The sequence below is a fragment of the Macrobrachium rosenbergii genome, chromosome 52 (genome assembly GCF_040412425.1).
Source record: "Macrobrachium rosenbergii isolate ZJJX-2024 chromosome 52, ASM4041242v1, whole genome shotgun sequence".
In the NCBI taxonomy this organism is placed as follows: Eukaryota; Metazoa; Arthropoda; class Malacostraca; order Decapoda; family Palaemonidae; genus Macrobrachium; species Macrobrachium rosenbergii.
This window is the reverse complement of record NC_089792.1, coordinates 8,341,287-8,356,815: the sequence shown is the minus strand read 5'-3', so window position 1 is coordinate 8,356,815 and position 15,529 is coordinate 8,341,287. Positions and strand designations below refer to the sequence as shown.

Below are 15,529 nucleotides of genomic sequence, written 5' to 3'. Positions count from 1 at the left end.
GCTTTAAGCCAAAATGTCTATATCAATGTTTAAGGAAAAGCCAAGTGCTCGTGCGCGCATATTCGGTAAGCATCGAGCATTTCAGCAAGACGAGAGAGAGAGAGAGAGAGAGAGAGAGAGAGAGAGAGAGAGAGAGAGAGAGAGAGAGAGAGAGAGAGAGAGAGAGAGAGAGAGCGATTTTCTTTCCGGCTCCCAAGCAAGACTTTCTCTTCGAAAAGTTCAGAAAATATTCCTGGAATTGTCGCAGGTGATGCAAGTATCTGATACGTCTCGATCAGTCTCCGGCGCAAAGTTGGAAGCGACGAATTTATCCTGAAAACAGCTCTAATGTGAATGGAAATAAGAAAACTCCAAATCCTTTGATCGTATATTTGGACAGTTCTTTCTGGGGGGGTTGGATCTTTGCTCGTGATTTTTCCTCCGGTAATGGAAAGGATAAGCCCTGAATCCAGTCTTGCACGACCGAAAGTTTTCAAGGTGATTATTTTGATTTTATTACCGTTTATGTATGCATGAATACGTATGTATGTGATATAGATTATATACATATAATTATATATATAATTATATTTATATATATATATTATATATATATATATATTATAATAACTTTGTACGTGATTCATTTATATATATATATTTATATATTATAGGTGAAAATATATATATAACGAGTCTATTATATACCGGTTTCGACTTTATTTTCAAGCCGTTGACTGTATTAGTCCTTCGTCAATGGCTTGAAAATAAAGTCGAAAATCACTTTTGTACGTGATTCATTTTTATCACACAAACCCCTGTCTCTTATTTTTACCTGATATTGTATATATATATATATATGATATATATATATATATATATATATATATATATATATATATATATATATATATATATATATATATATATATAATTATATAGTAAATATATATATAGGTATTTATATTCATAAATATATATAAAGGCTTTTTGGAAAATGGACTCTGGTTCTCCCCTGATTGTTTGCAGCTGCCTCCGCTAATTACCCATAAATCAAAATAAAATTTCTATATCTTTTAAAGCCAAATTCATTATGATACCCTATGCGAGGGATTTGTGCTGAATGCACTTAATTAAGACTTTTTTTTTTTTCCAGGGTCTGTCTTTCTCCCCATCTATCAGTCTTTTCTGAAACTGACAGTGCTGTCGCAATTGCTTGTTTCACTCAGAGCAATTACATTTTGCTTAAACATGAATTATTTTTAGTAATTGCTGGAATATCACTACTGGAAAGGAGGGGGAGTTAGGACATAAGAAGAATGTGGTATATGTAATGTAAAGGAGAAGGCTTGTGAAGCTCGTTTGAGATACTATAGCCATGTAATAAGAAGAGAGAGGTCTGTGCCGAATGGAACCCATCAAGAGAGCCAAGAACATGCCAGTGATGGGGAGGAGGAGGAGGAGGAGGAGGAGGAGGAGGAGGAGGAGGAGGAGGAGGAGGAGGAGGAGGAGGAGGAGGAGGAGGTGGTGTGGGGCATCAGTGGATCGGATCAAGATGGATGGATGTGGTGAGGAGGGATATGGGTGAGGTGGGACTGGGGGAGGAAGAAGCAAAAATTATAAACAGATGGAGAAAGTTGACTCGAGTGGCCGACCCTACTATACAGTGGGATTAATAAGGTCGAGGAATTACTTTTATCGTTAACCTGAATTATTTTACAAATATTTGTTTGTTTCTTCTTCCTCATGTCTTTATTTCAAGAAGCTTTACTAAGACATCTTTAATAGACATAAATTTATCGACCTATTTTTTTATATATTATCAGTTTCAGTCTGAATTACTAATAAAATTTTCATTTACTTATATTATTTACCTTTATGTCTGTATGTCAGCTTTCACTCTAAGTCCTTTTTTCACATAAACTTCAAGAATTTTTTCTATCCATCATCATTTGCCTACATTCCAGTTCTATTTTCCCTAACCCAGTCATTTAGTGTATTTCCTTAATACTTTTTTTTATACCTGTCATAAGTTTATTTTGCCTCTGTATTCCCTTTTAATGCTTTAGCAATCAGCGTTTGTTTTCTGCGTAACTCTCCAGCCAGTCTGTATCCTCTGGTTTGACACATTCACCCACCAAAATGTGTTCCATTCCCAATAAAATTCCAAAGCCCAAGAGCCTTCCCTTTCAATTTACTGTATTAAGTTTCTGCCACTACAGTGCCTTCGTCCTCACAACAGGCAGTTTCTCAAATTGAATCGTCAAATCAAATGCTGGAAGGCTGAATATAGTCTAATACTTTTGTGTGTGTGTGTGTGTGTATATATATATATATATATATATATATATATATATATATATATATATATATATATATATATATATATATATACATATATATATATACACGAATGTATATACATATGTATATATATGTACATATGTGTATATATATGTATGTATATATAACATAAATATCTGTTTATCTATAAATATCTATATCTACCAAAGGCAGCAAATAATTAAATACCTTGCTGAGTGGTATTATTTACTTGATTTTAAATACCAAAGACTGGTAAAGCAAAGTAGTTCCGTAATGTAACAGAATATTATTGAATTTTCTAACTCTGATAATAGAATCTGTTTAATATAAAGAACCACCACTAAATAGATACAAAATTTTCATTGCTAATACTAATAAGTAATAAAATGCCACAAAGTTTCTTCGGCGCAATCGAACTGAAAATAGATCTAACATTAGGTGGTCTCGGTATAATGCTGCATGAGCCACGACCCATAAAAATAACCACGGCCTGGTGGTGGCCTGTCCTATATAGCTGCCAGAAGCACGGTCATGGCTAACTTTAACCTTAAATAAAATAAAAACTACTGAGGCTAGAGGGCTACAATTGGGTATGTTTGATGATTGGAGGGTGGATGCTCAACATAACAATTTGCAGCTCTCTAGCCTCAGTAGTTTTTAAGATCTGAGGCGGACAGAAAAAGTGCGGACGGACAGACAAAGCCGGCACAATCGTTTTAGTATACAGAAAACTAAAACCAAACCCCGAAAAAAAATGCGATCGAAGGACTTAAGGAAATATTTTATCTAAGGAAGGATAAAACTTAATGAAAAGACACTGGAAATGACCAACGATGAGTGTGAAAGAAACTTACAAAAGAAATTATCAGAATTCTTCTTCAAACATGTAAGTTTTCGGTAGGTTATTCCTTCACAAGATTGATGTGATCGAACTTTCTATTTCTCAATTTATCTCCCGTCGCAAAGTTGGACAGGAATTTATTTTCTGAATAGCTTTTACGTGAAAGTGAAAAAGAAATTTAGGGGGAATTCATGCTCGGCTAAGGGACATTCTGTTTTATTTGCCGGTGAAGTAAATATTTGTTTATATGCTGTTTGTATGTGTGTATGTATGTATGTATATATATACACATGTATATATATACACATATTGTATATATATATACATATATTGTATATATATACATATATTGTCATGTATATTATATATATATATATATATATATATATATATATATGTATGTATATATATATATATATATATATATATATATATATATATATATATATATTTATATACATGTATGTATATATATATGTATATATATATGTATATATATATATATATATATATATATATATATATATATATATATATATATATATATATATATATGTAGTGTTCCTCAGCTTCCTTTCCTGGTCTTTATTCTCATATATAATTCTGATCGTAATACAAGACAAAAACATGTTTCAGATTGCTGAGAAAATCTCTGTATAATTCACGTAACAATACCGTTTGGAATGGAATTGCTTGTTTTTCTGTATTTTTTTTTTAGATATTTAAAGGAAAAGTAACTGTGGGCTGGAAATCATTCTTGATGTTTATGGAATACCTGAAGATCTGTTAACTGTGAAATTAAATAATTTAATCAACATTCTCTCGGCTCTATATTTAATTATGTCACTGTCCTTAAAAATGTTTTTCGTTTGATTATAATTTCTGTATTTCATTTCGTTCAAATGTATATCTTATTATTCACCTGGTAATTTTCCGTCCTGTCTTGTGTATTTTGGAAACGATGGGAAATACGACTGGAATCTCCGTAGGAGGGTAGAACCATCAGTGCACCTCATGGGACGCACTGTAGGCATTACTTGAGGTTCTTTGCAGCGCCCCTTCGGCCCCTAGCTGCAACCCATTTCATTCCTTTTACTATAACTCCGTTCATATTCTCATTCTTCCATCTTACTTTCCACCCTCTCCTAACAATAGTTTCTTAGTGCAACTGCTATGAGGTTTTCCTCCTGTTACTCATTTTAAAATCTTTCTACTCTCAGTTGCCGTTTCAGCGCTGAATGACCTCATAGGCCCCAGCTTGGGCCCTGGGCCAAAATTCTATATTCAGTTCAATTCAGTTCTTAGGCAGCAGGTGCTGATAAATATTACTGATAAATATTACTAAGCGTTAGAGAATTCTGTTATGCAGTTTGAACTACAAAAAAATTGTTAGTGACTAGAAAATCAATCGCTTCAAATACAAATATTTCAAAGAAATTTCTTTTTGAGATTACATAGAAAGTGAAATACTCAGTTTTATAGTATTCTGAAATTCATTCGCTCACTTGTCGTCGAAGATACCTGACCTGGAAGTTTTATCATGAAAAATACAAGCATTTGCTATTAGATAACCTGGTAGCTGATTTTCTTTTTTTATTTTCCTTGTTTGTTTTTTCGAAAAATAAAATGGATGGAGGCAATATAATGGACTTCTTCTAATACTGAAAAGAATTATGATCATGGAAAAAATTTACTTCCCTGAGTGAGCAAAAAGAGCACGCGTTACAAATTCCATCAATTATATATCTTTGAAAAACAATCCCTGAAGGCAATCGGTGAGGCTTCACAATTAACGGATGGCGAATGTGCATTTTATTCTAAATAAATATTGCCTCCACAATCTTAGTTTTCTGTAAAAGAAAACTATTGCGTCGGCTTTGCTGTCCGTCCGCCCTCAGATCTTAAAAACTACTGAGGCTAGAGGGCTGCAAGTTGGTATGTTGATCATCCACCTTCCAATCATCGAACTAATCAAATTGCAGCCCTTTAGTCTAAGAAATTTTTATTTTATTTCCGCTTAAAGTTAGCCATAATCGAGCTTCTGACAACGATATCGCGGCTCGTACAGCATTATACCGAGGCCACCGAAAGATAGATCTATTTTCGGTGGCCTTGATTTTACGCTGTAGTGGCTGTACAGAAAACTCGATTGCGCCGAAGAAAGACGCATTTCTTACTCGTTTGTTTTTAAGTTGAAAAAGTAGCTCTCGGATAACGCTGCATCTGCATTTTTCAGTATTTATGTACTTTACCGGAGGTCAGCGGACTCTTATATATAAGAGATTTCAATTCGTAGAAATTATTAAGCTATTGGCGCGGGGTTACATAAAGGTCAGAGTAAAGCTGATGACTGCTTGAGGGAGACTCAACATTCAAATGGTTTTTTTATTTTTACGTTATTTTGATTTTCATACAGAAAAGAATAAAAATTTTCGCGGTGAGTAAAAAAAACGATAAGGAATAGCTTTAGCCTACAAAGTACAAAACCAAGTTTATACTATTTAGTTTCAACACGTCATAGAATTATCCTGAATGCAATTTATGTAATTTTTTTTATATTAAAAAAACGGAAGTTATTATCTCCTAATGAATGAAAAAGGATGAAATAGTTTCTTTTCTTTTTAGTTAATATGAAACAATGTGCCGTGCATAAGTTTAGATAAATTATAAGCCTTTGTTTGGGTGCTGTAGAACCTTTAGTATTTTTTTACCCTTTTTTTGGGGGGAGGAGGGTTCCTGGAAAAGTTTAGGCACCTTTTTATACGCGCCGGACAACTATATATTTGCGAGTTTTGAATCAAGGATAATTTCAAACTCAGAACTTTGAATAGAGGTGGCCTTGAGGCCAGGGACACCATTTTCTGGAATAAAAATGGAGGCGCAGAAAATATAATAACTGAACTGTTAGCTAATTCAGATTTATTTTTGATGAAATAAAGTCAGATCTCAATGGAAAATAAACTTATAGATTATTTCATTCATATCTATCATTCTTAAAAAATCTAGTCGATTTCAGATTATATTCTGAACGACATACTGTTATAATAATAATAATAATAATAATAATAATAATAATAATAATAATAATAATAATAATAATAATAATAATAATAATAATAATAATAATAATACATGGAAATAACATCTCACCCATATGCAGGAAGCGCAATATGAACGACGAGACCATAAACCACATAGCAAGCGACCGGCTCTTGCACAGAACCAGTACAAAAGGAGGCATGATTCAGTGGCAAAAGCCCTCCACTGGAGCCTGTGCAAGAAACACCAGCTAGCTTTCAGTAATAAGTGGTACGAACACCAACCTGAGGGAGTGATAGAAAACGATCAGGCAAAGGTCCTCGGGGACTATGGTATCAGAACGTGCCAATAGACCAGACTTGACGCTGATTGACAAAATCAAGAGGAAAGTATCATTCAGTGATGTCGCAGTACCACAGTACACCAGAGTAGATGAGAAAAAAAAAAAAAGCATCAAGACCTGAAAATCGAATTTAAAAGGATATGGGATATGCCGGTGGAAATTGTACCAATACTCATAGGAACACTAAGCACGATCTAAGATCCCTGAAAAGGAACCTGGAAAAACTAGATGCCGAAGTAACTCCAGGACTCATGCAGAAGAGTGTGCTACTAGAAACAGCGCACATAGTGAGAAAAGTGATGGACTCCCAAGGAGGCAGGATGCAACTCGGAACCCCACACTATAAAAACCACCCAGTCGAATAGGATGACTAAGAAAGACCCCCCTCAAAAAATTTATTATTATTATTATTATATTTCAAAGAAATAGTAGCAGCAGTAGAAGTAGTAGGAGTATAGTAGCAGTAGTGGGAAAAATAGTATAACTTTCACAAAATAGTCTGAAACAAACGTCAATCAACCTACAAAAGTTAACCAAGCATACATTAAGCGTGATATAAATTATGACACAAGGGGATTTTCTCGTTAAAACTTATTGAAGTTACACATTGGTGTAGCTGCAATCTTTTTTTTTTCGGATGGATATAACTTTGGGACAAGGAAGTTTCTTTAAACAGTATAAAGCATTACTGTTTTACTTTCGAACTGAGGCAAAGACACGTAAACACAACAAAATTACTCTCACATATACACATATATACTATATATATATATATATATATATATATATATATATATATATATATATATGTATATGCATCATGTATATACACACATACATAGATATATATATATATACACATACATACATATACAGTATATATGTACATACATATGTATATATACATATATAATATATATACATATATATCCATATATATATATATATATATATACCTAACATATAATACATATATACATAGTTATGTTATATGCATATATATATATATATATATATATATATATATATATATATATATATATATATATATATATATATATATATATATATATATATATATATATATATATATATATAATTACAAACGAATGGGCAGTGAAATAGATCTAATAAGAATTGTCCGTCCGTCGGCACTTTCTCTGTCCGCTCTCAGATCTTAAAAACTACCAAGGCTAGAAGGCTGCCAATTGGTATGTTGATTATCCACCCTCCAGTCATCAAACATACCAAATTCCAGCCCTCTAGCCTCAGTAGTTTTTATTTGATTTAAGGTTAAAGTTAGCCATAATCGTACTTTTGGCAACGATAGAGAATAGGCCACCACCGGGCGGTGGTTAAAGTTTCATCAGTCGCATCTCATACAGCATTATACCGAGACCACCGAAAGATAGATCTATTTTCGATGGCCTTGATGATACGCTGTAGCGGCTGCACAGAAAACTCGATTGCGCCGAAGAAACTTCAGCGAATTTTTTACTTGTTTAACTATGTGATTATGTGGGCATGAGAGGTATGACAGAACAGAATGTTCTGCAGCACTGTAAGACGCAAAGAAATGGAGCATAGGCTCAAGATAAAAATACAATGCGATTGGTCCAAAGGACAGAATTAACTTTGAACAAAGACTGAGCAAAACCAGAAGCGAAAGTTTGACTGACGAAGTCTTACGTCAAACTTTTACGAATGCCTCAGAGATATCGAGAAAGACAACTGCAGTTTCTGCAAAGTCCTGCAAAGAGGATGACCAAGCATCAATAAGATAGGAGAGAAGGATTTAGGAGGATTTTGTCTCACTAAAGCCATGCTGTTGATCCGAAAGAGGGGGGGCAGGACGCTACGTATTTGAGAGGCTGGAAAGTGGAGAAAGGTACGAATATTTCAAAGCAATAGAGCGTCAAACAAAAGAGTGGTAGGTTTAAGGATTAGGTGAAATGTTATTATAACCCTTCCATTTGAAGAATTTGTGTCCATATATGTATATGTATATGTATATATACACACTATATATATAATATACATATATACAAATATACATATACATATATATTCATATATACACAATTTGTACACTTATACATTATATTAATAGACGAATAGATAGGGTTATCTATATACACACAACTCAAGCACATATATATATACATATATATATTATATATATATTATATACATATATATATTATATATATATTACATACATACATAATATATATATATATATATATATATATATATATTTAGAAATTATTTGTAAACTTCTAATATTATATTCGGAAAATTCTATGACCTATCTGAAATCATATGCGATTATGACTATGAGGATATGGAAAGAAAATCTCGAAAACCGCCTAAAATTGGGCGCTTTCCGGGCATTTCATTGCAAAGCCGGCGACATATGGGAAGTCTCCGTCCTAAATACCGTATTTTATGACTAGGAAAAAATGGAGACGAAAGCTTTTGAAACAGATTCTCCTTATTTATGAGTTTGTCATTGAGCTGCGAAGCAGAAAGAAGACTTCCATATATCTACTTGATCCTGTAATGGGTCAAAGTTCTTGCCTTACCGTCAATATTCTCAAAGTATATATAGAGATAATAATATTCAAATGGAAATTGCCCCATAACCCTAGATCTTTGTATGGGAGCGCAGTGTTTTAAAAGTCCCTTCTAGTGACAATATATTTATTTATTGAATATACTGTTGTAGCTTGTTTTTTCAAGTTTAGAATGATCATACGCACCAACATTTTGACAAATATTACATGTTTTCCTGCTAGTCTCTCTCTCTCTCTCTCTCTCTCTCTCTCTCTCTCTCGCGCTTTTCTTTCTTTCTATCTATCTAACTGGCGCTATGAACGTTGTATTCACATGATGCTAGTAAACGTAATCAGTTTTGAAATTCCTATGAATACAAATAATTGTCCAGCTAAATAAATGCATACCATTTATCGTTTATGTCAATAAATAAAAAAAATGGATTTTATACTAAACATTTCTCCCGTCTAGACTCCCTCAAAATAAAAAAAAAGACCTAATTTGTCCATATGTCAAATGATCCCCGTTTCATGTGACACCTTTATATAATACAGAATATTTAGTGTTGCATCTTGAATCAGAATCATAACTTTTGGTTTTGTTTCTTGTGGTAAAACGGAAATAACTGTCCACCTCTTTCCATTATGTTTCAAAGAAATTTCAGGTTGATGAAGAAGTTAAGAATTAATTCAACTGGATTCTGAACTTGGAAGCATGATGAATAATGAATCTTACTAAATATATTAAACGGAAATATGCTTTGAGAAGCATCACCAAAAAGAAACGAAGGCGAAGAAATCATTGGATTTTCTAGTAGAATTTGAGAAACTTTCATATGAGTGAATTACTAAGTACCTTATTTCGAAAGTAAATGAATTACGTTAGTTCTGCTTCACATAGAATATATATTCTGTTTCACATAGAAATATATATATATATATATATATATATATATATATATATATATATACACACACACACACACACACACACACACACATATATATATATATATATATATATATATATATATATATATATATATATATATATATATATAAACATATATATACATAGTATATATATATATATATATATATATATATATATATATATATATATATATATTTATATATATATATATATATATGCATATATATAATAACATATATATATGTGAATGTTTGTATGTTTGTACATATGTTTGCGCCCTACAGAAATCCGCACCAGCTTGACCGATCTAGACAAAATTTGGCATGTGGACATCATTTAACCCAACTTAGATAATAGGGTAGGTTTCAAACCGGTACTCGCCTTCGCCTTCCCCTTCCCCATCCCCCATCCCCCATCCCAATTCCTTTTGTAACTTGTGTGGTAACTAAATGGGACAGTCGCTACAGTAATATCGGGATAAATGGGACAGTCATTACAGTAATACCTGGATAAATTGGACAGTCACTACAGTAATACCTGGATAAATGGGACAGTCACTACAGTAATAACTGGAAAATGGGACAGTCATTACAGTAATAACTGGATAAATGGGACATTCATTACAGTAATAACTGGATAAATGGGACAGTCATTACAGTAATACCTGGATAAATGTGCCAGTCACTACAGTAATACCTAGATAAATGGGACAGTCACTACAGTAATACCTAGATAAATGGGACAGTCACTACAGTAATACCTGGATAAATGGGACAGTCACTACAGTAATACCTGGATAAATGGGACAGTCACTACAGTAATACCTGGATAAATGGGACAGTCACTACAGTAATACCTGGATAAATGGGACAGTCACTAAAGAAATACCTGGATAAATGGGACAGCCACCACAGTAGTACCTGGATAAATGGGACAGTCACTACAGTAATACCTGGATAAATGGGACAGTCACTACAGTAATACCTGGATAAATGGGACAGTCACTAAAGAAATACCTGGATAAATGGGACAGCCACCACAGTAGTACCTGGATAAATGGGACAGTCACTACAGTACTGCTTGGATGAAAGGGACAGTCAGCACAGTAACACATGGATAAAATTGACAGCCACCACATCAATGACTGGATAAAATGGACAGTCACCATAGTAATATCTGGATAAACGGGACAGTCAGTACAGTAATACCTGGATAAATGGAACAGTCAGTGGAGACATACCTGGATAAAGGGACAGTCACTGAAGTAATACCTGGATAAATAGGACAGTCACCACAATAATATATGGATAAATTGGACAGGCAGCAAAGTAGTATTTGGATAAAAGGGACAGTTACTACAGTAATATCTGGTTAAAAGGGACAGTCACCACAGTAATGCCTGGATAAAGGGGACAGTCACCACAGTAATGTACTGATAAAAGGGACAGCCAGCACAGTAATACCTGGATAAAAGGGACAATCAGTACAGTAACACCTGGACAAAAGTGACAATCAGTACAGTAATACCTGGATAAATGAAACAGTCAGTGCAGTCATTCCTGGATAAAATAAACAGTCACCACAGTAATACCTGGATAAAAGATATATATATATATATATATATATATATATATATATATATATATATATATATATATATATATATATATATATATATATATATATACATAAGAGACAGACAGAAACGAAGTAAGACTAAAATATAAATCTGGCCTCATGTCAGAAAATAAAATAAAATAAAATAAAGCAGACATGCAATCACATTCTCATCACCAGCAAGTATTCGTGTACTTCTGGATTCTTGATTATTTTGCAGCACCTCTAACTCCTTGATGAATTCGGCATTACTAACATTTGAATAAAATTAAGTTGAAACATTATGCATCTGTTGCCATATATTAATAGTTTCCATGTGGCTGAAAGTTCCTTTTGAAGGGGTAAAAAAATTTATTTCAACACTGATTAACATTTCAGCCTGCAAAACGGCGAAAAAAAATATATCAAATTCCTAAAATACGTGGTATAATAATGGCCTGAACTGAACATGCACCATATTTTCTACTTTTAACATTTTTGGACCGAATATCACGTGGAGACTAACACAATATGAAGATACGGCGCCTCTATGAATATTACATAGAGATAAAATATTTGGGTGATTAAATCGGTGGATATTAAACTTTAGCTTTACCGAAATTCAGGGGCAAAACAAAATCATTAACCAAATTGACAGCTCCCATATCATCACATATTTCCAAAAATAAAACATTGACCTGTTAGTTAAAAATGACGGGACCGCTGCTGGAAAATATTATTCATCCGAAGGATGGATAATTTTGAAAAATTCCTAATACCGTTGGAACTCATTTATGTTATTAACAATTGCCATGTCGTTTATTTTATTACAATTTACTTTTAAAGACGCCAGAAAATAGAAGTATAAATAACTTTTCTTATTTATTAAAGAAGAATACAGAAAAACGCACAGTTAAACTTACTGGCAAACAAAAGAGTAATTATACAGTACATATACATATATTCATATACATACATATATATATATATATATATATATATATATATATATATATATATATATATATACATATAGGCTATATATACATGCACATACATATACATATGTATAAATATACAATATATGCATATGTATACATACTGTATATATATACATATATACACATACTGTATATACTATAGCCTATATGTGTGTGTGTAGTTGTATGTATGTATATATGACCTTTAACAAAGGCACAAACAAAAGACCGAACATCAGGTCAAACCAAAACCTCCCTACCTCAAATTCTACACAAATCCACCTATAAATACAAGTAAAATACTTTGATCCGTCGATCCCAACAACTTGTGAACGCAGCAAACATTTTTTTTTTCTGCTCGAAACCAAAACATATGTTCTTTGGCGAGAGATCTCTATTTACTGCGAACGAAATCAAACTGTCGAACCCCATTTTATTCGACAAAGGTTATAGGCGAAAGGGGAATCACACGTGTCAGAGTCTGTAACAATACGCAGACGGAAATTTCAAAAGAAAGAAAAAAAAAAACGTTCGAAATCTGACCCATTCCAAGGATTTTATTGTCGAGCTAACAGCAGATGGGTCGTCCCCACCCGAAATACGGTGGTCTGTCGTTACGTAAGGCTACAAATAAAGCAAGGAAGTGGAGGTAATGGATAAATACTGGAAGGGGGGAAAAGGGATTCTATCTAGTCATGATTTTTCGCGGAGCTGTGGTGGTGCAAAGGCTACCATGTCCAGCATCTGCCTGACCCCATTAATGGTACAAAGAAGAAACTTTAATACATAAAGTGAATATCTATAAAAATAGAAAGTCACATTAATTTACAATCAGATGCTTTAAGAATACATACATATATATACATATATACATATACATACATACATACATATATACATATATACACATACTGTATATATACACGTATATACACATATATACATACACATACACACATATACATATATATACATACATATATACCTGCACACATATATACACATACATATATACATACAGTATGTACATATATACACATGCATATACATATATACACATACATGAATATACACATGCGCACATGCGCACACACACGCACATATATGTATATGCATATGTAAATGTATATGCACATGTATAGGTATACATATATTATATGTATAATACATATGTAACATGCACTAATATATATACATATATACAATTATATACATATACACATATATATATACATATACATATATAAATACACACACACACACACACACACATATATATATATATATATATATATATATATATATATATATATATATATATATATATTCCAGATCACTTTCTAAAACGCCACTTTACATAGAACAGCTTGTCTAAAACAGATTACCAGTGGCACAATTCAGTGGAAACCCTCACATGCGTAACTGACATTCTGTAACGTAAAATTGCGTGATTTATTACATTGTCTGAACATTAGCAGGTTTCCCGAATAACTGAACAAAGGGACAGATAAAAACCATTCACTTACAACGGACTGTCACTACCTTCTTTTACCTCGGTCACTTCAATCAACCAACTATCTTTCGATAAAGAAACAGGCCTTTGAAGGAAAAGATAAAACCGAATTTTGTCACACAACGTAATTCTGTCGTACATGACAGGAAGCGACCATTTACAACTTTGAATGATATATTTACAGTCTGACTAAATGTATTTTTCTTCGCATAATTGATTATATTAATTCCCAACATCGACGAACTCTAATACATATACCAGCTTGGGCGGCAGCACAGAAATGTGTTTTTAACCATGAAGACGCCATGGACAGCTAAAAATGAGTTGTCCTTTTTACAGATAATAGAAAATTCATGGAAGGCAAGCTTACCTTTCTTCGTGACCAATAGGCCTCCTAACGGCCCCGAAAGACTACACAGCAAGGAGGCAGTACAGCAGCGGGTAGAGAGTCGGTGCAGCAGAAGCAGTACAGCAGCGGGTAGAGAGTCGGTGCAGCAGAAGCAGTACAGCAGCGGGTAGAGAGTCGGTGCAGCAGAAGCAGTACATCAGTTGGTAGAGAGGCGGTGCAGCAGAGAGGAAGTACAGTAGTTGATAGAGAGGCGGTACAGCCGTGTGGTAGTACAGCAGGGGGTAAAGAGGCGGTGCAACGGAGAGGCAGTACAGCAGTTGGTAGAGGGGCTGTACAGCAGAGGGCAAGATGGCTCTCACCAACACCCGCAGGAGATGTAAATCAGAAGATACTGAAGAGAATAGGGCTCTTAACGATACTGACACTGAGGGTCTCAACAGAGCACCCAGTACTACGCCTCCAGAATGTCCGCCAAAGGAATACACTGCTAAACTTGCCGTTATCGGTCGAGTTCTTTCCACCATCCACACCACCCAGCGGAGGGCAAGATGGCTCTCACCAACACCCGCAGAAGATGTAAATCAGAAGATAATGAAGATGATAGGCCCCGTCACGATACTTTCACTGAGGGTCTCAACACGGCACCCAGTAATAAGCCTTCAAAGCGTCCATCACAAAAACACAAGAGCACCACAGGACTGCACGGCCAAAGTTCCCGTTACCGGTCGAGTCCTTTCTTAACAAAAGTCGAGTACTGATCGCCGTAAACACAATACACAACCCACTGTCCACAAAGCACTCTCGTTAGGAAAACACGTAGACGACAAGCAGTCCAGTGTTCGTACAAGCAAAGAAAGAGACGAATTTCACGGGCGAGGCATTAGTTCCAAACAGTAATCTCCTGATGGGAGCGAAAGACCTTGTTAGGTATTCGAGGCTCGGAGGAAAACTAACAAATAAATGAAAGATGGTATGGAATGAACAAAATTTTACGTTAAATACAGATACAACCAAACAAAAATTAAGCTAAGAACATATATATATATATATATATATATATATATATATATATATA

The 15,529-nt window shown here is 33.8% G+C and overlaps 1 long non-coding RNA gene across 1 annotated transcript in view; it reads right to left on the bottom strand.

Moving 5' to 3' along the window:
* LOC136833669 (uncharacterized) overlaps positions 1 to 15,312 on the bottom strand; it is a 629,485-nt gene extending 614,173 nt beyond the window's left edge. The window contains exon 1 of the long non-coding RNA XR_010851556.1: positions 14,476 to 15,312. This is a non-coding gene — a long non-coding RNA (uncharacterized lncRNA). The remainder of the gene's footprint in view (positions 1 to 14,475) is intronic.
* Between the last annotated feature and the right edge of the window lie 217 nt (positions 15,313 to 15,529).